We start from the raw sequence: 23513 nt of genomic DNA, 5'->3' as shown, positions 1-23513 counted from the left end.
CAGTGGGACTGCTTCGTGGTCTGGAACTGGCTGATCATCTCATTATTATCATTATTATTATTCTATTATAATAATAATAATTAATTATAATTATAATTATAATTATTATCATCAAGGGCCATGCATAAGAGCACCAACGTGCCTACCGTGCCTGTCCTAATGTTCCCTTTGTATCCAATGTCATATAGTTATTACATACTTATGATTATATTTATGCTTATATATCGTATAGTTATTTCATGCTTATGCTTATATATACTGTTGTGACAAATAAAATAAAATAAAATAAAATAAAATAAAATCATCTCAGTCTGCTGAGCCTCCAGGTGCCAGTACCTGGCCTTGCACTTCCACAGGTCTTCCCTCTGCTTGGAAAGCCTATGCTCGTAGTCCTCAGTGAGGTGCTTCTGTTGAGCCTCTTTCTTGGTCACATTCTATTTGAACTGAGCCAGCTGTTTTGCCAACTCTTTCTCGTGGTTGCAGCTTAGCTCCAACAACTGCTTCCTGTTGGGGCCCTAAGGAGCCTGGGGAGGCGAGGAGTGGCTGGGAGGGGAGGGGTGAGTAGAGGCTGGTGTGGTGCCCCTCCACATGAGTGACATTGAGTTGGCCATGCCCACCCAGTCACATGACCACCTAGCCATACCCACCCAGCCGGTCATTAGGCAAATCATATTAGTGGTCTGCAGGATTTAAAATTATGAATTTAGTGGTCCCTGATGTCGAAAGGTTGGGGACTAGACCATATAAAGTGTGAATAAGGAATCTTTGAGCCCTATGAGTCTTCTGTGTGTTCCATAACTAGTACATATCTTCTTATAATGGGAGCTTATAAGCATTTTTGATCAGTGACATCACTTCCGCATCCTCCCCATTTGTCCAAACTGGATATGATATCATACTCCCTCCCCCAGAAGCTGTACAAGATCCAAAGTAGCATTGACCCAAACTCAGGGGTGAAATCAAAATTTTTTCCCTACCTGTTCTATGGGTGGGCGTGGCAGGGGAAGGATATTGCAAAATCTCCATTCCCACCCCACTCCAGGAGAAGGATACTATAAAATCTCAATTCCCACCCCACTTTGGGGCCAGCCAGAGGTGGTATTTGCCAGTTCTCCAAACTTCTCAAAATTTCCGCTACAGGTTCTCCAGAACCTGTTACAACCTGCTGGATTTCACCCCTGCCCAAACTGGATATGACATCGTGTTCCCTCCCCTGGAAGCAGGGGTGAAATGCTCCCGGTTTGCAGCGGCTCTCCCGATTAGGTAACGATGGCAGCTGCTGATTTGGAGGACCGGTAGCAAAAGTTCCTGGCCCCGCCCTCCCTGCCTCTGCTGAGCCACACCATCAGCAGAGGGTTTTTTTTTTTACTTTTAAAAGTTTTTCTTCAGCCGAAACATGCCTTTAAAAGTAAAAAAACCAACCCTCTGATGATCGCGGGGCTGAGCAGAGATCATCAGAACACTTTAAAAGTTTTTTTTTTTAAAAAACCGCTTCAGCCAAAGGGGAAAAAAAGAAAGAAAAAAACCCAAGGTTTTAAAAGCCTCCTCTGAGGATCCCAGAGGAGTTTCTTGATCCTCACAGGCTTTTAAACTCACTTTTTAACAGCCCCACTTACAAGAGCCCCCACCCATGCCCAGCCAATTCCCCCTCCTCACTTACCTATAATTACTGCTCTTTCGGGCTGGCAACGCTATGCTTTCTTCAGCTACTGAAGAAAAAAACAACCTTGCTTTGACTTCCTGCTTTGCTGGCTGAGGAACTCTGGGATTTGAAGTCCACAATAAAATAAAATAAAATAAAATAAAATAATAAAATAAAATATTTGTGCAGCTTTCTGAGATTTGGTGTGTTTCTGTAGTGTTTCACTCTAACTACACAAACACATAAAATCTCAGAAAGCTGTATCTGGCATTTTGTGTGTGTGTGTGTGTGAGAGAGAGAGAGTTGTGTGTGTGTAAAGTGTGAAAGTTGGTTTTTGAGCTTTTGTGGCTGTGTGAAGTGTGAAGTGCAGCTGCTTTTACATTGTGTGTGAGTCAGTTGTGTTGTGTTGTGTTGTGTGTGTGTAAAGTGTGAAAGTTGGTTTTTGAGCTTTTGTGGCTGTGTGAAGTGTGAAGTGCAGCTGCTTTTACATTGTGTGTGAGTCAGTTGTGTTGTGTTGTGTTGTGTGTGTGTAAAGTGTGAAAGTTGGTTTTTGATACCTCTTATTGTTTTTTATACTTTATTATTTTTATTATTTATTGTTATTGGCCACGCCCACCCAGTCATCTGACCACCAAGCCATGCCCACCAATTAAGCCACGCCCACAGAACTGGTAGGAAAAATTTTAGATTTCACCCCTGCCTGGAAGTGTTTTTGATTGGTCCAAGGCCAGAAAGGGGGTTACTTTGCTAAATCAAAACTGATATCATATACCCAAACCAGGAAATAAGGTGATTGTCCCAAAACCTGGAAATAATGAGATATAGTTTCCAAACTCAGATTAATGTAGCCCTCCAACCACATACAGCAGAACTAGCAATTTGAATTATGGGAATCCAGAAATCATTCTCTTACTAAAAGTTATGCAAACTCTAACCATATTCCTCCTTCATTTAATTAATAGAACCCTTTTTTTACATTCATCCATACACACACCCACACCCACAATGTTCCACATGCTTTTTTAATGTGGGATTTGACCCCCTTCTTTTCTAGTCAGTTTATACAGTACTTCCTTCAACAGTATTTTTCTGTTTGTAAAACTGAAAAAAAATCTACTTTGCCAATATATGTAAGAATGGGAAGGGAAGAGAGTAAAGAACTCCAACTAGAAATAGATAGCCGATCCCTAGGCTCTGCACCAGCAGCTTCACAGATTATGGAAATACAGCACCTTGACACTGCCACGTGATGAAAATCTTCACCCATTAGAACCAGGGGACTGGGCCTGAATCAAGTCATTCACCAGAAAATCACCAATACAGCCCAAGTGGAAAGGACTCTTTCAGATTCTCCTGACAATTCAGACAGCCATCAAGGTAGTTGAGAAAGATGCCTGGATCATTGGACCCATGTCAAGCCGGCTGTCCTTGATCACAGCACTGAGCCAACCCCAACATCGAAAGTCCCACCTATAAGGCTGAAGAAGGACCCAGAAACAGACAAGTGGGATCTAAAGACTCTTTTTAATAATCAGGATGATGGGGAAGACTGTGCGGGGATGGGGGAGGCTTGCCATGACAGTGTATCTGTCTTGCCTTATAACTCACCTGACTGATAGATTTATTGAAACAAATTTGTTCCCCGATAAAGGAAATTTTTGGGAATATCCAGCACAGGACATTACTGATTTTTGTCTGAAGAGAGGAAAGTTAGTCAAAAACATTCTGACAATCTGCCTCATAGGAGTGGCTGTGTGCCCGTAGGCTATCCAGAACTTCACCAGGCTCAGGAACCTCCACTTAGCAGCGTCATACACCACCATTTTCGATTTGGGGGCCCATCCACTGTTTTTAAAGATGAAACTATGATGAAAGTGTTACATATGGTACTGTAACCAATGCCACCCTGTGTTTCAGAATGAAGAGCTGTATGGTTCATGGAGCACTTGATTGCCAAAATCTGAATGCTCAAAAATCAATAGCCATCGATTACCTATTACTAAGACACAATCATGCTTATGAAGAATTTCATGGTATGTATTGTTTTAATTTGACTGAAAAACTTGGAATTCATAGAAAGTGACATTCTGCTCCCCCCCTCTTGCCTCAACTGCCAGAGCATCTCTCAACCATTCCAAAACCTAACAAAAAGGCGAAGCGAGTCTCCTTAATGATGAGTCAAACAAATAGCAAATACCAAGTCTACTCAAACAGGACCTAAATTATGCTATATATACAATATATATATGTGTGTGTGTGTGTGTGTGTGTGTGTGTGTGTGTGTGTGTGTGAGAGAGAGAGAGAGAGAGAGAGAGAGAGAAGTATATATTTTAGCACAAAATGGGGGACTTTTAGAAAGTAATCGCGCTCTTTTATAAAATAGTTGACAAAAACCCCTTCCCAAAAGCAAGGAAAAAACTTCCCCTTGAGGCATCCTCCCACTAATCACCCAGAGCAGTTTTTGCAATGCCAAAGTACCTGTGAATGTATCCATTCATAAAAATGGAATGTTTTGTGTAAACGGAAACTTAGTAGCTAGACTTTCTTCTGAGCATGCGCGAAATGGCGGCGATCTGATTTCGCGGAAAGGGCGAGCGGGGCATTCCCTGGCCGAGGCATTGCTTCTGCCGACCACCGGGCTGCTTGGATCGCTGGCTCCGGGAGAATAGCATGTCGGCAACCGAGGGAGAGGTCTTTGGGCTTTGGAAGCCCCTCGGTTGCTGAGAACGGAGCCGCGGATGAGCAGCGGATGGCGGCGGCCATTTTCAGGCGATGGGGGGGTGTTCCGGCCTGGTTCCGGCTCCGGGAGAGCAGCTGGCTCCGGGAGAGCAGCATGTCGGCAACCGAGGGAGAGGCCTTCGGGCTTTGGAAGACCCTCGGTTGCCGAGAACGGAGAACGGAGAACGGAGCCGTGGACGGGCAGCGGATGCGGCGGCCAGTTTCGGGCGATGGGGGGGGTTTTCCGGCCTGGTGTGGCCTGAGGCCCACCCATCTGCGGCGTCCGTGCCGCGGCTACCATCAGCTGATTCCGGACTTCCTATCGGCCTTGGACATCGGCCGACCTCTTAGCCTGCGCCACGGCTACCATCAGCGGCGGTATGAGTTCGGTCTTCTCAATCGGCCTGGACATCGGCCGACCCCCAGCCTGCGCCGCGGCTACCATCAGCGGCGGTATGAGTTCGGACTTTTAATCCATCTGGACATCGGCCGACCTCCAGCCTGTTCCCAGCCTGTTCCTGGCCGCGGCCTGCGAACTTTAATTGCAGTGGAGGTATGTTAGTGGCCCCGTTATCGGCCACGATTTCCATCGACGACATCGACGATATGTGGCGGCCTTGGTTTTGGCCGCGCTTACCCTCTTCTGCTGCGTCATCTTCGGCCACGTTAGGCACGCTGGTGGCTTTTTTTTGGCCGCATTTTTTATCACCATTAACAGCTTGGCGAGAGTGAACTTTCTAAATTTTTAACATCTTACAGCGTGTCTTGACCGGGTCATTTGAAGGATTGTGATGCCTATACCGGTTAGGGATGGACCCCTTTTTTGCCTTCTATTATTTCTTCTCCATGAGATACTCGCCTATTGACCTCCTTCGACTGCGAGGTTCCCCCGCCTCGCAGGAATGGCCCTCCAAGTTATCGAGGGCCTACCTCAACGAAGGGTTTTGGGACCCAGAGAGGTGGCATGCTGCTAAGAAGAATGTATGGGGTTTTTTAAATAGATTTTTAAACAAGGGTTTTTTAAAGGGGGGGAGGGACGAGACGGGTGCAGGGGAGAACCCGTCGGGGAGGGATCCAGCCCCGGCGCCAGTTCACGGCACTATTACATCTGGTCTGAAGGCAGGGGGGGAGGGGTTTGTTCCAGGACTAGAGGGTGGTTCAATCTGTACGGTAAGTGGGAGAGGCAGATATGGCGAAGGGGGGGGGCATATCGAGTGTGGGGAGCACGTGCTCGATGTCTGACAGCGATCACGTGCTCCGGCCCCTTAGTCCCTACCCGTTCCTCAGGCGGCCATGATCCTCAGAGCCTGGATCTTCGGTTGATGTTATGTAATGCCCGGTCCGTGGCAAATAAAGCCCCCTTGATTTGTGATCTTATTCAGGGGGAGTCCGCGGACCTTATGGGCATTACGGAGACCTGGTTGGGGCCAGAGGGGGGGGTTCCCCTCGTTGAACTGTGCCCCCCAGGTTTCCGAGCATTCCATCAGCCGAGGGTCCAGGGTAGGGGTGGAGGGGTGGCGGTTGTCATTAGGGAAGATCTAGAGCCGAGGGAGGCCACTGTTCCTCAGATTGCCGGCTGTGAATCCCTCTATGTGCGGTGGGGCCATAGGAATCAGTTGGGCTTGTTGATCACGTACCTGGCTCCTTGCTACGTGACCACAGCCCTGCCCGAGCTGCTGGAGTTATTTGCCACTGTGGCAGTTGAGACCCCCAGACTGATAGTTATGGGGGATTTCAACTTGCCATCAGCTGGCTTATCATCGACTGCAGCTCAGGAGTTCCAGGCTTCCATGACAGCCTTGGACCTGATTCGAGTAAATGATGGCCCTACGCACATGGGGGGAGGCACGCTGGATCTGATTTATATCTCTGGTCAGTGGTTAAATGATCTGATACTAGACGATTTAGTAACAGAACCAATGTCATGGTCAGATCATTTTCTCCTTCGCCTGGACTTCGAACCGCCACCACCATCGCAGGGAGACGGAACCTACACGTTGGTTCCGTCCCAGGCGCCTGATGGACCCTGAGAGGTTCCTGACGGAGCTTGGGCCATTCCTGAGGATCTGGCCCACGGCACGACTGAGGAACTAGTTGCGGCCTGGGAACAGGCCGCGGCTGGGGCCTTGGACCGTGTCGTGCCTTTGCGACCTCTGACCCGGCGCAGATCTCGTCCGCCCCTTGGTTCTCCGAGGCTGAGGGAGATGAAACGCCGGAGAAGACGCCTAGAGAGCACTTGAGGTCCAGTCATTCCGAAGCTGATCGGACACTAGTTAGGTCCTATTCTAGGACCTACCTAGTGGCAATGAGGGAGGCGAGGCGTTCCACGCCCACCCTCATTGCGTCGGCAGATAACCGCCCGGCCGCCCTGTTTCAGGTGACCCGTTCCCTCCTTCATCAGGAGGTACGGGATGACCCGTTACAGGGACGTGCCGAGGAGTTTAGTGGTTATCTATACGACAAAATCGCTCAGCTCCGGGATGGTCTGGACCGAAATTGGGATGATCCAAGCGAGGGAGAGGAGGCACGTCTTGTTGAGTCTGTTTGGGATGAATTTGACCCTGTGGCTCCCGAGGACGTGGACAGGTTGTTGGGGAGGCTCCGTGCCACTACATGTTTACTGGATCCGTGTCCTTCCTGGCTGGTGCTGGCCACTCAGGAGGTGACACGAGGCTGGCTCCAGAGGATTATAAATGCTTCTTTGTTGGAAGGGGTTTTCCCTGCCGCCTTGAAAGAGGCGGTGGTGAGACCCCTCCTTAAGAAGCCCTCTTTGGACCCGGCTATTTTGGGAAATTATCGGTTAGTCTCCAACCTTCGCTTTGTTGCGAAGGTTGTAGAGAGTGCTGTGGCCAGCTACCCCAATACCTGGAAGAATCCGTCTATCTAGACCCGTTCCAGTCCGGCTTCCGACCCGGTTACAGCACGGAGACAGCTTTGGTCGCATTGGTGGATGATCTCTGGAGGGCCAGGGACAGGGGTTATTCCTCTGCCCTGGTCCTATTAGACCTCTCAGCGGCTTTTGATACCATCGACCATGGTATCTTGCTGAGCCGGCTGGGGGGATTGGGAGTGGGAGGCACCGTTTACCGGTGGTTCTCCTCCTATCTCTCCGACCGGTCGCAGACGGTGTTGACAGGGGGGCAGAGGTCGACCGCGAGGGCCCTCACTTGTGGGGTGCCGCAGGGGTCGATTCTCTCGCCCCTTCTGTTCAACATCTACATGAAGCCGTTGGGTGAGATCATCAGTGGCTTTGGGGTGAAGTACCATCAGTACGCTGATGATACTCAGCTGTACTTCTCCACCCCAGGTCACCCCAATGAAGTTGTTGAAGTGCTGTCCCGGTGTTTGGAAGCCGTACGGGTCTGGATGGGGAGAAACAGGCTCAAGCTCAATCCCTCCAAGACGGAGTGGCTGTGGATGCCGGCATCTCGATTCAGTCAGCTGCAGCTGCAGCTGACTGTTGGAGGCGAGTTATTGGCCCCAAAGGATAGGGTGCGCAACTTGGGTGTCCTCCTGGATGAGCGGCTGTCGTTTGAAGATCATCTGACGGCCGTCTCCAGGGGGGCCTTCCACCAGGTCCGCCTGGTTCGGCAGTTGCGCCCCTTCCTTGATCGGGATGCCTTGTGCACAGTCACTCACGCACTCGTTACCTCTCGCTTGGATTATTGTAATGCTCTCTACATGGGGCTCCCCTTGAGGTGCACTCGAAGGCTTCAGCTAGTCCAGAATGCAGCTGCGCGGGTGATAGAGGGAGTGTCGCGTACCTCCCATGTAACACCTCTCCTGCGCAGACTGCACTGGCTTCCTGTGGCTTTTCGGGTGCACTTTAAGGTTTTGGTTATGACCTTTAAAGCGCTCCATGGCTTAGGGCCTGGGTACTTACGGGACCGCCTACTGTTACCATATGCCTCCCACCGACCCGTACGCTCTCACAGAGAGGGACTTCTCAGGGTGCCGTCCGCCAAGCAATGTCGGCTGGCGGCCCCCAGGGGAAGGTCCTTCTCTGTGGGGGCTCCCACACTCTGGAACGAACTTCCCCCGGGTTTACGCCAAATACCTGACCTTGGGACCTTTCGCGAACTGAAGACACATCTTTTATTCGCAGAGGCTGGGTTAACTTTTATGGATTTTATAGTTATTATTAATTTTAAACGGGGTTTTAGTTTTTATATATTTTTAAATTTTTAGGCAAATTATAATAAGTTTTTTAATTTACATTTTATATATAGTGTCTTGTTTGTTTTTATTTGCCTGTACACCGCCCTGAGTCCTTCGGGAGAAAGGCGGTATAAAAATCAAATAAATGAAATGAAATGAAATGAAATGACAGCACCATTCATAAACAAAAGCATTGCCGGCTGCAGCCTATTCACAGGCAAAATGCTGCCAGTGTTGTGGTCCACCAGTGGCACTGTGGAGCTGGCAGCAGAGTCGGAAAGGGAGGAGGTTGGGGAGGAACTTGGGCCAGTCCTGGAGTCTGGGGAAGGCTCGGATGAGGGCTTTGCGTCAGAGGCAGAGAGGGGGGCCATCTGGGATTTATGTGCTGCCTCCAGAGCCTCCGGAATCGGACATCAGCGAGGCAGAGGAACAGGGGGAGCCTATTCCCAGTGCACGCATGCGCAGAGCTGCCAGAAGGCAAGGACAGTTAAGACAAAAGGGACAACTCAGGAGTAGGGCTTGGAGATGATTGGCCCCTCCCATAAGACATAAAGGAGGAACACTAAGTTCATAATTTTAAATCCCGTGGACCACTAATATGAATTTTTAAAAAAGATAAATAGTATTTAATGCAATATAAAAAATGCAAATAATTTTTCTGCCGACCACCAAAATTTTCTCACAGACCACCAGTGGTCCACAGACCACCAGTGGTGACCACTGGACTAGAGGGGAAGTCCAGAGTGCAAAAAAGTGAAAGGCGATCACTTGTTGCATGGAAGGACACCAGTGGTGGGTTGCTACCGGTTCGGACTGGTTCTTGAGAACCGTTGGCAAAAATCTGGCCAAGTTTGCAGAACCAGTAATGGTGCCCAGCTGGCCACATCCCCGAACCGGTTCCCTTGGCCGAAGAGGTTGTAAAAACAAAGGTTTTAAAAGGCTCCTCTGGCGATCCCAACTGAATTGCCTGATCACCAGAACCTTTAAAAAACATGTTTTCTACAAGCTCTTCAGCCAAAGAGCTTGCTAAAACAATCCTTTTAAGAGGTTCTGGGCTGCAATGAGGCAACTTCAGCTGGATCGTCAGAGGAGCCTTTTAAAAACATTTTTTCCTCTGGTGATCCCAGATGAGTTTCCTGATCATCACAAGCTTTTAAAATCACTTTTTTACAACCTCTTACAACAGTCCCCACCCATGCCCCCCTCCTCACTTACCTATAATTGCAGCTCCTTTCAGGCTCGCAAAGCCATGGCTTCTGCAATCAGTTGCATCAGCTAGCAACTGAATCTGCCTGCCTGCAATCCATCTTGTCAGTGAGCAACTCAATCTGCCTGCCTCAATTGGGTAAGTAAACTATTAAAAAATAGTTAATTGGTTTTTTTTAAGGAGTTGGGTTTTTAGACAGCAATTTAAAGTTAAGGAAGTTTTAAATTAGCTGCTTTTATCTAAAACAGGGCTCTCCAACCTTAGTAACTTTAAGACTTGTGGACTTCAACTCCCAGAGTTCCTCAGCCAGCTTTCCTGGCTGTGGAACTCTGGGAGTTGAAGTCCACAAACCTTAAAGTTACTAAAGTTGGAGACCCCTGATCTAAAAAATATAAATATAATAAAATAAAATAAAATATTTGTGCAGCTTTCTGAGATTTGGTATGTTTCTGTAGTGTTTCACTCTAATTACACAAACACACAAAATCTCACAAAGCTGTATGTGGCATTTTGTGTATGTGTGAGAGAGAGTCAGTTGTATTGTGTTATGTGTGTGTAAAGTGTGAAAGTTGGTTTTTGAGGTTTTTGTGGCTGTGTGACTTCATTTTGGGTGAAGTGCAGCTGCTTTTACATTGTGTGTGTCAGTTGTGTTGTGTTGTGTGTGTGTAAAGTGTGAAAGTTGAGTTTTTTGTGGCTGTGTGAGGTTCCTGCTTGTTGCAGGGGCCATTTTGGGTGAGGTGCAGCTGCTTTTACATTGTGTTTGTCAGTTGTGTTGTGTTGTGTTGTGTTGTGTGTGTGTGTGTGTGTGTGTGTGTGTAAAATGTGAAAGTTGATTTTTGAGCTTTTTGTGGCTGTGTGAGGTTCCTGTTTGTTGCAGGGGCCATTTTGGGTGAAGTGCAGCTGCTTTTACATTGTGTGTGAGTCAGTTGTGTTGTGTTGTGTGTGTGTAAAGTGTGAAAGTTGATTTTTAGTACCTCTTATTGTTTTGTATACTTTGTTTATTATTTTTATTATTTATTGTTATTGGCCATGCCCACCCAGTCACGTGATGGCCAAGCCACTCTCACCCAGTCACATGACCGCCAAGCCATGCCCAGTGTCACATGACCATCAAGCCACGCCCACAAAATAAGCCACGCCCACAGAACCAGTAGTAAAAAAATTTAGAACCCACCCCTGAAGGACACCCCTGTCAAACCAACGTGAATGTGCCTGCCATTGTGTTATGGCAGACCCGAGGCTGCGATGATCCAGAGAGCAAAGGGGAGAGAAGATTTTCATAGCAAACTGTGACATTTGGAATGGCTGATTATCCTGAAAACTGCAAGGCTGACAATCACTTGGAAAAGTGAGTCCCATTTACTTGGTTAAAAGGAAACTCCAGCTGTGAGAGCTGGTGGCGACTCAGCAGGAGGAGCAGTGATTCAGCATAATACACCTAACTAACTAACAAGTGATGAAGAAAAGGAAAGACAAAAGTGTTTGTGGCAGTGATACAGAGGTGAGAAGGGGAGACATTCTGGTGAGAAATGGAAGGAGAGGAGAAACAATGAAAGAGAGAGAGCTGGGCATCCTAGAGCAACAGGAAAAGAAAAGAGAGAAAGAGAAGCGGGAGAGCAGACAAAGGCACGCCATGAAGGCTTGAGGAGACGAGCACCCAAGCTAGAAAGTTGAGAAAGTACCTGCCGCTTTAACAGAACTTTTGAACAGAAGAACCAGAAAACCCCGAGGCTGAATAAAGGTGGAGAAAGTCAATAATAATTTATAATAAATATAATTGAGACAGTAAAGACTCAGGAGGAGTAAAGAGAATTATAATCGGGAGAAGATACAATGATTCATACCTTCTTAGAATCAAATGTTTGAAATCTGCATTTAAGGCATATTTATTATCTCTTACTATTTCCAAGCTAATTAAGAAGACCTAAAAGATCAATTATACCTATATATTTTATATACAATTAATAATGGTAATTGCAAGTACTTATGAATTAGTAATATTGATAAAAGACGTATTTTAGGGAGAGTTAAAGTATAATATATTTGTATTTGTATCTAACCACTTATAAATTTGGATATATTTATCTGTTTATAACCTGGTATTTTATATTCAATTCTATAGATACTCTGAATTGTTAACACATTGATAATTGTAACTACATTTCTATGCAAATTGATAACTATATTTAGAATTAACTTTAGATATATACTGATTAATTGATTATCAACACCCACTTTTATATATATATAGGCCTGCATATTGATATAATTTAAAACCCTAGTTGGTATATTCTGTTTAATCTACATAGATTATTGATAATAATATTTATGTCATAAAAACTAATGTTCACTACCATATTCATTATTTATATCTAATCTTATTTTAATATTAATATGTATTAATATTGATATTGATATTTATATGTACACTCAGATCTCCTTTGATAGTTAGATATCAGATAGTTAGATAGTTAGATTTTCTTTTGCTTCTGTCTTTGCCTCTGTCTTTGTTGATAGTTAGTTGTTATATACATTGATTAAGTTGTCAAGGTTGATTAAGAATAGAGATAGCTAACATTAGTGGAATTGATTACCTAATAGCTAATATTTAACATCATAAGAAGGGTAAAAAAGGGGGGGAAATATATATATATATAAATATAAATATATATATATATATATTTGTTTTCTGAGGTTTTCGCGGGTGTTTGTATGTAGGTCTTTGGTTATTCGGGTTTTCTCCTGCGTAAAATTGGAAGTGTCTTGGCGACGTTTCGACGAAGTCTCATTCGTCACCTTCAGGCTCCAGCTTCGTGCTTCTGGGAGCTTCGTGCTTCAGAAGCACAAAGCTGAAGCCTGAAGATGACGAATGAGACTTCGAAACGCCGCCAAGACACTTCCAATTTTACGCTGAGAAAACCCAATAACTAAAGACCTATATATATATATATATATATATATATATATATATATATATATATATATATATATATATATATATATAATATTATAAGTAAAACCCAACAACAACCACAATAACTATAAAAAGACAAATAGTCAATGGTTGATGATAGTGTGGAAAACATCTATAGAATACTAGGAGAACAAAGTAGGGTATTGAAAGAGATGACCAGTCTTACAACAATGACTTGAAATCAAGGAAGTCCGAGAACAGCGTAAAGACTATCGTTTCTTGGCAATACAATTGAATAAACAAAATATTTTGTTTTCTGAGGTTTTCATGGTGTTTGTATGTAGATTTTTGGTTATTCGGGTTTTCTCCTGCGTAAAATTGGAAGTGTCTTGGCGACGTTTCGACGAAGTCTCATTCGTCATCTTCAGGCTTCAGCTTCGTGCTTCTGGGAGCTTCGTGCTTCTTCTTCGTGCTTTTGCTCCCAGAAGCATGAAGCTGAAGCCTGAAGATGACGAATGAGACTTCGTCGAAACGTCGCCAAGACACTTCCACTTTTACGCGGGAGAAAACCCGAATAACCAAAGACCTATATATGTGTGTGTGTGAAAATATATATATATATATATATATATATATATATATATATATATATATATATATATATAATATTATAAGTAAAAAAACCCAACAACAACCACAATAACTATAAAAAGACAAATAGTCAATGGTTGATGATAGTGTGGAAAACATCTATAGAATACTAGGAGAACAAAGTAGGGTATTGAAAGAGATGACCAGTCTTACAACAATGACTTGAAATCAAGGGAAGTCCGAGAACAGCGTAAAGACTATCGTTTCTTGGCAATACAATTGAATAAACAAAATATTTTGTTTAGGTGGATACTTCCAGAAGGAATGCTTGTGTCATGGTAAGGCAAGTAGGTTAAAATTCATAGTTTAGTGATGGCACAAGACTTTTTCGACCAACTGATGGGAAATGAAGAAGATCAGAGTAGTAAGGAGGAGTTGGAGACTGTGAGTCAAGAAGAGGAATCACTACAACATCAGGAAGCCAAAAGAGGAGTCCGGGAAGAGAGAAGCAAAGAAGAAAAAGGAAGCCAAGTAATAGGAGGAATAAAAACAAGAAACCAAATAGTCACAAGGGCCAACAGATACTAATACTTGGTAGATAGACAATAGAATGGAAGATTTGAAATTAATATCAATAAATGATAATCGACTAAACACAGCAGCAAAAAGGAGACAAATATTTACAAAGCTAATTAAACAAAAAACAGACATAACATGCCTCCAGGAGGTGCACATCCGAAAGCAGGATGAAAAATATTTGGAATAACAATAAACTAGGAAAACTTATACAGCACTGGCAGAGAAGAAGAAAGGGGTAGTGATATATGTTAAGGAAGGACTAAAGGCCAACCAAATTTACATGGATCCCAAAGGAAGAACATTAATGTTGGAAATAAAGAGAGGGCGTACACCTATTTTGTTGGTAGTTATTTACACCCCTAAAATCAGGGGGAATACTATAAGAAACTACATGAAAAGATAATTATGACAGGCTATAGGAATATATCCATTGTGGCCAACTATAATGTGATAGTGGATACCAAAAAAGACTATGCCAGCAATAAAAATAATAAGAAAAAAAGAAATATATCACCCAAAACCTTTTTTTAATATGCTAGATGAACTAAATGATGCTTGCCTGGCTTGCCTGGCTGCCGCCGGCCCTTTTTGGCATTCTGGCGGCGGCGGCGGCGGCGGCGGTGGGGGCCTTTGACATCTTGGGCCCCCTTAGATCCCCCGCCCTGATGGAGGAGGCTTCAGTCGTGGAGGAAGATGGATGACGGGCGACTTCAGGGGCGAGGGGAGGAGCCCCGGAGCCCCGGAGGAGGAGTTGTGCCCAGTGGAGATCTGGAGGGCCTACCGGGCCCCCGTCGGCCTTTGTTGTTTTCTGGCAGCGGTGGCGGCCTGGCTTTTTCGCCTGGCGCTGGCGTCGGTGGAGTGACTGGCGTCCCTCCCTAGTTGGGGGGGGGTGTCGGTGGCCTCATGCGGCGGCGATGGGACGCTTTGGTGACGACGGCCGGGCGGAGGTGGCCGGTGGCGGCGGCCTACCTCGGCGCTTCAAGGTGGCGGACGGCCTGTTTAACATCTCTACCATCGGTCCGCCCCCCCCCTCTCCTTCTTCCTTAGTCCACCCCTGACTATTTATAGGTGGGTGGCGAACTGACTGAATGAGTGGTTTTGTTTTCTACCCCACGAGGATCACTATTGACTGCGTCCCATCAGGACTGACTGACAGACCGGTTGTGGTCACTGTATCATCTGTTACCATCTTGACCGGCCCAGGATGGGCCTCCTGCCGGACTTTCTTGGTGATGCGAACGCCACGGCGGCTGACCTTCTTGCTGCGAGACGCCTCTCTCGGGTTTGGCCTCCATACTATCGAGGGCCCACCTTGAGGACGGGCTTTGGAGCCCGAGAGGTGGCATGCTAAAATAGGAGGCTTAGGGCTTTTAATTAGTTGTTTTAAGAAATTTTTAAGGGAGTTTTAATGGGGATTTTAAGGGTTGGGGGAGGGATTCACGGTAGGGGAGAGAACCCGCCGGGAGGGGGTGGGAGGGTTAGGCGGGTATTGGGAGTAGCCCGCCGGGTAGGGAGCCAGTCCTGCGCGCCGTGGCGGTTTAGTAATGGGTTCGGAGGTTATAGGGGGATTACGCCTTTTGGTGAGGGTGGTTCCATTTGCACGGTAAGTGGGAGGGGCAGATATGGCGGAAGGGGGACCGCATCGTTTGGGGGCGCGCCGATGTCTGCAGGCGATCGCGCCCGATCCCTCCTTCTCCTGCCTCGGATGGTCAAGACCCTCAGAGCCTGGGCCTTCGCCTGATGTTATGCAACGACGGTCCGTGGCCAATAAGGCCCCTAATACATGATCAGATTCAGGGGTGCCGCGGATATTATAGGCGTTACGGAGACCTGGTTGGGCACTGAAGGGGCGTGCCCTGGTCGAGATGTGCCCACCGGTTTCCGTGCATTCCATCAGCCGAGGCCCAGGGTAGGGGTGGTGGGGTGGCGGTTGTTATTAAAGAGAGTCTAGAGCCGAGGAGACCACTGTACCTCAGATTGCCGGGTGTGAATCCTCTTGTGAGGTGGGGTCATAGGTGTCAGATGGGCTTGCTGGTCACGCACCTGGCTCCTTGCTGCGTGACAGCCGCCTGCCCGAGCTCCTGGAGGTGCTGGCTGGGGTGGCAGTTGAGACCCCCAGACTTTTAGTCATGGGGGACTTTAACTTGCCATCTTCCGCTCGTCATCGACGGCAGCTCGGGAGTTCATGGCTTCCATGACGGCCTTGGACCTGACCCAAGTAGTTGATGGCCCTACTCACATTGGGGGTGGCACTCTGGACCTGATTTTTGTCTCTGGTCAGTGGTTGAGAGATCTGGACTTAAAGGAAATAGTCATTGAACCTTTGTCATGGTCAGATCACTCTCTTCTTCGCCTGGACTTTCTGACCGCCATTCACCACCGCAGGGAGGCGGAGCCGATACGTTGGTTCCGCCCCAGGCGCCTGATGGACCCGGATGGGTTCCGGACGGAGCTTGGGCCATTTCCTGAGGGTCTGGCTCACGGCTCGGTTGAGGAACTTGTTGCGGCCTGGGAGCGGGCGCGGCGGGGCCTTAGACCGTGTCGTGCCTTTGCGGCCTCTGACCCGCGCAGGTCCAACCGGCTCCTTGGTTCTCCGGGCAGCTGAGAAGGATGAGGCGCCGGAGAAGACGCCTAGAGAGTTCCTGGAGGTCTAGCCGTTCAGAAGCTGATCGGACACTAGTGAAGTCCTATACTAGGACTTACCTAGTGGCATTGAGGGAAGCGAGGCGTAGCTACGCCTCCTCCCTCATTGCATCGGCAGATAACCGCCCAGCCGCCCTGTTTCGGGTGACCCGCTCCCTCCTACACCAGGGGGAGCGGGATGACCCGGTGCAGGGACGTGCTGAGGAGTTTAACGGTTATCTATACGATAAAATCGTTCAGCTTCGGGATGGTTTGGACCAAGATTGCGGTGATACGGGTGAGACGGCTGAGGGTGGTCTTGGTGACATTTTATGGGATGAGTTTGACCCTGTTGCTCCCGAGGACATGGACAGGTTGTTGGGGAGGCTGAATGCCACCACATGTTTACTGGACCCGTGCCCCTCCTGGTTGGTGCTGGCCACGCAGGAGGTGACACGAGGCTGGCTCCAGGCGATTACGAGCGCTTCTTTGGTGGAGGGTGTCTTTCCGGCCGCCTTGAAAGAGGCGGTGGTGAGGCCCCTCCTCAAGAAGCCTTCCTGACCCGCTGTTTTAGGTAATTATCGTCCGGTCTCCAACCCGCCGCGGCGAAGGTTGTTGAGAGTATGGTGGCATATCAGTTTCCTTACACCTGGATGAAACTGTCTATCTAGACCTGCTCCAGTCCGGTTTCCGCCCGGTTACAGCACGGAGACGGCTTTGGTCGCGTTGGTGGATGATCTCTGGAGGGCCAGGGATAGGGGTTGTTCCTCTGCCCTGGTCCTATTAGACCTCTCAGCGGCTTTCGATACCATCGACCATGGTATCCTGCTGCGCCGGTTGGAGGGATTGGGAGTGGAGGCACCGTTTATCGGTGGTTCTCCTCCTATCTCTCCGACCGTCGCAGTCGGTGTTGACAGGGGCAGAGGTCGGCCCGAGGCCCCTCACTTGTGGGTGCCGCAGGGATCGATCCTCTCGCCTTCTGTTCAACATCTACATGAACCCGCTGGGTGAGATCATCAGTGGGTTCGGTGTGAGGTACCAGCTGTACGCGGATGACACCCAGCTGTACTTTTCCACACTGGACCACCCCAACGGTTATCAAGTGCTGTCCCGGTGCCTGGAGGCCGACGGGTCTGGATGGGGAGAAACAGGCTCAAGCTCAATCCTCCAAGACAGAGTGGCTGTGGATGCCGGCATCCCGGTACAGTCAGCTAAACGCGGCTGACCATCGGTGGCGAGTCATTGGCCCCGATGGAGAGGGTGCACAACTTAGGCGTCCTCCTGGATGAACGGCTGTCTCTAGAAGATCATTTGACGGCCGTGTCCAGGAGAGCGTTCTACCAGGTTTGCCTGGTGCGCCAGTTGCGCCCCTTTCTGGACCGGGAGGCCCTATGCACGGTCACCACGCCCTGTGATGTCTCGCCTGGATTACTGCAACGCCTCTACATGGGGCTCCTTGAAGGGCATCCGGAGGCTGCAGTTAGTTCAGAATGCGGCTGCGCGGGTGATAGAGGGAGCCCCTCGTGGCTCCCGCATAACACCCATCCTGCGCAGGCTGCACTGGCTACCTGTGGCCTTCCGGGTGCGCTTCAAGGTTTTGGTGACCACCTTTAAAGCGCTCCATGGCATAGGGCCGGGTTATCTACGGGACCGCCTACTGCGACCAGATACCTCTCACCGACCCGTGCGCTCTCACAGAGAGGGACTCCTCAGGGTGCCGTCAGCTAGGCAGTGTCGTTTGGCGACGCCCAGGGGAAGGGCCTTCTCTGTGGGGGCTCCCACCCTCTGGAACGAACTCCCCCCAGGACTCCGTCAACTTCCTGACCTTCGAACCTTCCGTCGCGAGCTCAAGACACATTTATTCATCTGTGCAGGACTGGCTTAGATTTTTAAATTTAGAGGGGTTTTAAATTGATTTTAATATTTATATTTAATATTTATATCTCTATTTTTAACAATTCAGGCGTTAGAATAAGTTTTTTAAGGATTGTTTAATTTGTATATTGATATTGATGTTTTATATGCCTGTGAACCGCCCTGAGTCCTTTGGGAGATAGGGCGGTATATAAATTCGAATAATAAATAAATAAATAAAATAAAATAAATAAATAAATAAATAAATTTGATAGATATGTGGAGAACTCTCCAGCCAAAAGAAAATAAGTATACCTTTTACTCCAATCCCCATGCATCTTGGTCCAGAATTGATATGATATGGATGAATAAGGAATTAGGTTTAGAAATAGAAAAAACTGAGATCTCTCCAAACACGTGGGCAGACCACAATCCCCTTGAAATAATATGGAGAGGTAAGAAAAAAACCCTCAGAAGATGGATGTTACACCCCCAAATCTTAAAGGAAAAGGAATATATTGAAAGGATAATGAAGGAATTGTCATTATCTTTTAAAGAAAATAAAAAACACCATATTTACCTAATAAATTTATGGGATACTTTGAAAGCTTATATAAAAGGAATAACAATAGCAATTCAAAGAAAAATAAGGAAAAATGGAAGCAGCATAATACCATATTGGAAGAAATTGGAAATTTGGAGAAGCGACTCCAAACAAAACCAGGAGATCAATCTGTTAAAGAAAATTTGATCCTTGCGAGACATAAATTAAATATATTAGAGCAAGAGGAGATCGCAAGAAATTTAAAATATGCTAAACAATTTTATTTCAGACATGCTAACAAAACCGGAAGGTGGCTGGCTTACAAATTGAAAAAAGAGAAAGAAGGATGGATTATCCAACAGTTAGAGGACGAGATGGAGATCACACAAAACAATGAAGAAGAAAAAAGAAAATAGTACAAGATTATTATGCAGATCTTTATAAAGAAGAGGAAATATCGAACAATAAAATTGATAATTATTTACTGGAAGAAGGGATTATACCACTTGAGGAGGAAAAAAGGGAATTGTTAAATAAAGGAATAACACCAAAAGAACTGAGAAGGGCAATCTTAAGACTTAAGAATAATAAGACACCAGGAACGGATGATTTCCCAGGGGAAGTCTGTAAAAAATTGAGTGAAATTATAGAACCGGTGTTATTGGAACTTTGTAATGAAGTACAATACAAAGCGAAAATACCAGAATCGTGAAGGAGGCATACATCACCTTAATCTTGAAAGAAGGTATAGATAAGAGTCAAATTAGAAATTACAGACCTATATCCCTCTTGAATGCAGATTACAAAATATTCATGAATATAATAGCAGAAAGGCCGAAAAAAGTATTGAATGGGACTATACACCCGGATCAAAATGACTTCCTTCCCAATAGACAAATAAGAGATAATACGAGAATAATTGTAGACACCCTGGAATATTACGAAGCTCATCCAGAGAAACAAGTGGCGGTTGTTTTTCTGGATGCCCAAAAGGTTTTTGACAATCTAAAATGGCAATTTATGATTAGGCAAATTAGACAAATGAAACAGAATTAAATTTGAGAATATGATAGAGGCAATTTATAAGACACAAAGGGCAAGGGTAATAGTAAATGGGGCTATTACCAACACATTTCAGATAAATAAGGGTGTACAACAAGGCTGCCCATTGTCACCATTGCTCTTTATTTTAACATTAGAAATATTACTAAATAGGATCAGAGCAAATCAAGAAATAAAGGGAATGAAAATTAAAAGAGAAGAGTACAAGGCACAGGTCTTTGCAGACAATATGTTATTTATCATCTAGGAACCTCTGGAATCTGGCCCTATTCTAATACAAGAAATAGAAAAATATGGGGAGGTATCAGGACTCAAAATTAATAAAGGGAAAACCAAAATAATAGTTAAAAATTTAACAAGTCAGAAAAAGGAATTAGAAAAAGAAATGGACTTACAAATTGTTAAAAAAATTAAATATCTAGGGATATGGTTAACAGCAAGGTGTTCATCCCTAAAGGAGGATAATTATATGGTTTTGATCCAACAAATAAAGAAGGATTTGGAAAAGTGGGGAACATTACAAATATCGCTTTTAGGTAAGATGGCGACTATCAAGATGAATATCCTACCCTAATTATTATATTTATTTCAAACAATCCCCATTCCATTAGACAGAATTTTTTTCAAGGAACCTAATAAAATTATTGCTAAATTTGTCTGGTCTGGAAAAAAGGCAAGGATAAAACTACGCTTTCTCCAAGACTGTAGAAATAGCAGTGGTTTTGGTCTACCAGCGTGGGAACTATATCACAAAGCAGCTACGTTAGTTTGGATAAGGGATTGGGTTAATTTAAGGAAAGGGAATTTTAGTTCTGGAAGGACACAATCTACAAAAGGGGTGGCATGCTTTTATGTGGGACAAAGGGAATAGGATACACTCATATTTCTACAGACACAAAATAAGAGATGCACTGGTACAAATTTGGGACGATACAAAGAAGAAACCATATATGAAAATTCCCGGTTGGCTATCTACTATGGAAGCTATGATCCACCCCAACACATTAGACACCAGCAAAATGCCCAGAAACTCAGAAATCTTAGATAAATAGGGAAAGCTTAAAAATAATCAGGTATTAAAAGAACAGAAAATATTCATTGATTGGTGGCCATATTTATAACTGCAATCCAGATACAAGAAAGATGTGGAAGAATACAGAATTGACATGGAACCAAAACAACTAGATAAATTGCTGATTGGCCCCGAAAGAAAATTAATATCCAAATTATACAATTATTTATTACAATTCAATAGAGCAGAGGAGGTGGTGAAAAAACCAATGATTGCATGGGCTAAAAATATAGGGCATAATATAAACCTAGACGATTGGGAAACCATCTGGAACAAAAACTACACGTTAACAAAATCGGTTGCCTATAAGGAAAACCAGTATAAAATGCTCTATCGTTGGTACAAGGCTGGCTAAAATGTACCCAAACCTAAGCCCCAAGTGCTAGAAATGCAACTAGCAACAAGGTACCTTCTTTCATGCCTGGTGGTTATGTATGCCCTGAAGTGAAAAAGTATTGGACCAAAATACGAGGTTGGCTACAAGGTTAATAAATTGCTAAATTGAGTTCAATCCAGAAACATTTCTCCTGAGAATATTAAAAACTAAATTTGATAAAAACATAAGATATCTGATCCTACATATAATAACAGCAACAAGAATTGTGTTCGCACAATAATGGAAGGAACATAACTTACCACCAGAGGGATTTATTATCCAGAAAATATTTGAATGTGCCGAAATGAATACACTAACCTTAGAATTAAAAGAAAAAGGTGATTCGGAATATTATGCAGTTTGGGAAAAATGGTATAGATGGATAGACAACAGAAACAAAAATAGGTAATTTTCATAAGGAAGTTGAGGATGTGTATATATGTATATAATGTAGATTTTACTTGAACTGTTAATCAAAAGTATATAAAAATGACACTGTCTTTTTGACAATGTATTAGAGTTATGGAAAAGAAAAACTACAATAAAAATTATTTATAAAAAAAAATAGAATAACCAAAGAGTCACACTTGAAACTATTGCCCAACCAGCCCAGAAATCTCAATCACACAGCCCCAAAATAATATAAAAGTCCATCCACTCACCACACCAGGTTGTCAGTTGTCCCAGAACCAATTGTTATGTCACTTTGCTTCTAATTCCTAAATAAATTGAGACCTCTTTTCCAATTGCAGCTTGCCTTCAAATTAATTTCTCCTACATCTTGGAACTGGGCCAGATTTTATTCCAACAGAGGGTTATTTTAAAAAGGGGATAGGACTGCAGTGGCGGTGCAATGTCTCTATGGGCATGGCCAGAGGGCATGTTTAGACTTGTCAAAGCAGTGATTCTGCGCAGGCGTGTTTGTGACAAACATGCTCAGGACATGTTCAGGCATGCAAGAATTTCATGTTCCAATCTATTGAAAGTGATTCTGCATAGATAACAGGATCGTCTATAGGCTCATCTACAGGTGTCTGTAATGTTCATTGGTTTGAACTCTGGTCTGCATTTGAGAATAGTATGGCAGACTCCAAAGAAGCATTTAATAAATATTCTGATGGTGACTTGTTTGATGTAAAATTGATTCCCAAACTAGCAAAGTGTGGTCACAAAGTTAAGAAAATAGCAAAGTTATATAATATTGATGAAAATGCCCAAAATAATATTATTGCATCCTGCCACTGCCAATTTTGTTGAGCAACTAGTGTTGGGTTCAAAATTCATTCATTGTCTGTTCTTCCGTCCTTCCTTCCGTCCTTCCTTCCTGTTAAGCATTAGAAATTAAGCATTAGTTAACATCATTGGTGCATTCTGTTATTTTTTGTTTTAGAAACGACAGTGTCTAAGCATATGTCGGCATCACCCAGATTTTGAAAGCTTACATTGTTCATTGTTTAACAGGCTTTCAACGGTGTGAAGACCAAGTGGATGGAGTTGACAAAACATATTATTATATTATTAAAAACCTATGCCTTCAAATTTTTATACCTCAAATCATATGGATAATCACTAACATTTCTGACAAAATTAACAAAGTATATTGCACATGAGACACAATGGGTGAACTCATGGCCTTTATAGAAGATATTGAGAAGGAGAAGTTCCCACGGGGTTTGGGATGAGACTCCTATCTCTTCTCAAGAGAATAATATGCCAGTATGTAACAAATTAATTACAAGCAAGTGATACTATTCACCCCGATGAATGTATCAGTTAAAACTTAAAGGGGGGTTAAACAGAGGTGCATTTTAGCCCCCCTGCTTTTCAACTTTTACATAAACGACATGCTAGAATACCGTATATACTCGAATATAAGCCGATCCGAGTATAAGCCGAGGTCCCCAATTTTACCCCAAAAACTGGGGTAAACTGGGGACTCGAGTATAAGCCGAGGGTGGGAAATGAGGCACCTACCGGTTGGGGAAACCCTCCCTCCCTCAGCTGAGAAGGCTGGCGGCTCCCCCGCCCCGCCCTCTCACTGCACCGGCAGGGCTTCAGTCCGGTAAAATGTGAAAAAAAGAAAAAAAAAAAACTCGAGTATAAGCCGTATATACTCGAGTATAAGCCGAGGGGCTTAAAAAAAAAAAACTTGAGTATAAGCCGTATAGACCCGA

General features: G+C 45.0%; 1 protein-coding gene across 1 annotated transcript in view; it reads right to left on the bottom strand.

Annotated features, from left to right (window-relative positions):
• Positions 1-22085, bottom strand: part of ELOVL2 (ELOVL fatty acid elongase 2) — a 65311-nt gene extending 43226 nt beyond the window's left edge. The window contains exon 1 of the mRNA XM_058178509.1: positions 22002-22085. The gene's annotated coding sequence lies outside the window, so the exon portion shown is untranslated. The remainder of the gene's footprint in view (positions 1-22001) is intronic.
• Positions 22086-23513: the final 1428 nt, after the last annotated feature.

The sequence above is a fragment of the Ahaetulla prasina genome, chromosome 3 (assembly GCF_028640845.1).
Source record: "Ahaetulla prasina isolate Xishuangbanna chromosome 3, ASM2864084v1, whole genome shotgun sequence".
NCBI lineage: Eukaryota > Metazoa > Chordata > Lepidosauria > Squamata > Colubridae > Ahaetulla > Ahaetulla prasina.
The sequence above is the reverse complement of the archived record's forward strand: the minus strand, read 5'-3'. Positions and strand labels throughout refer to the sequence as shown.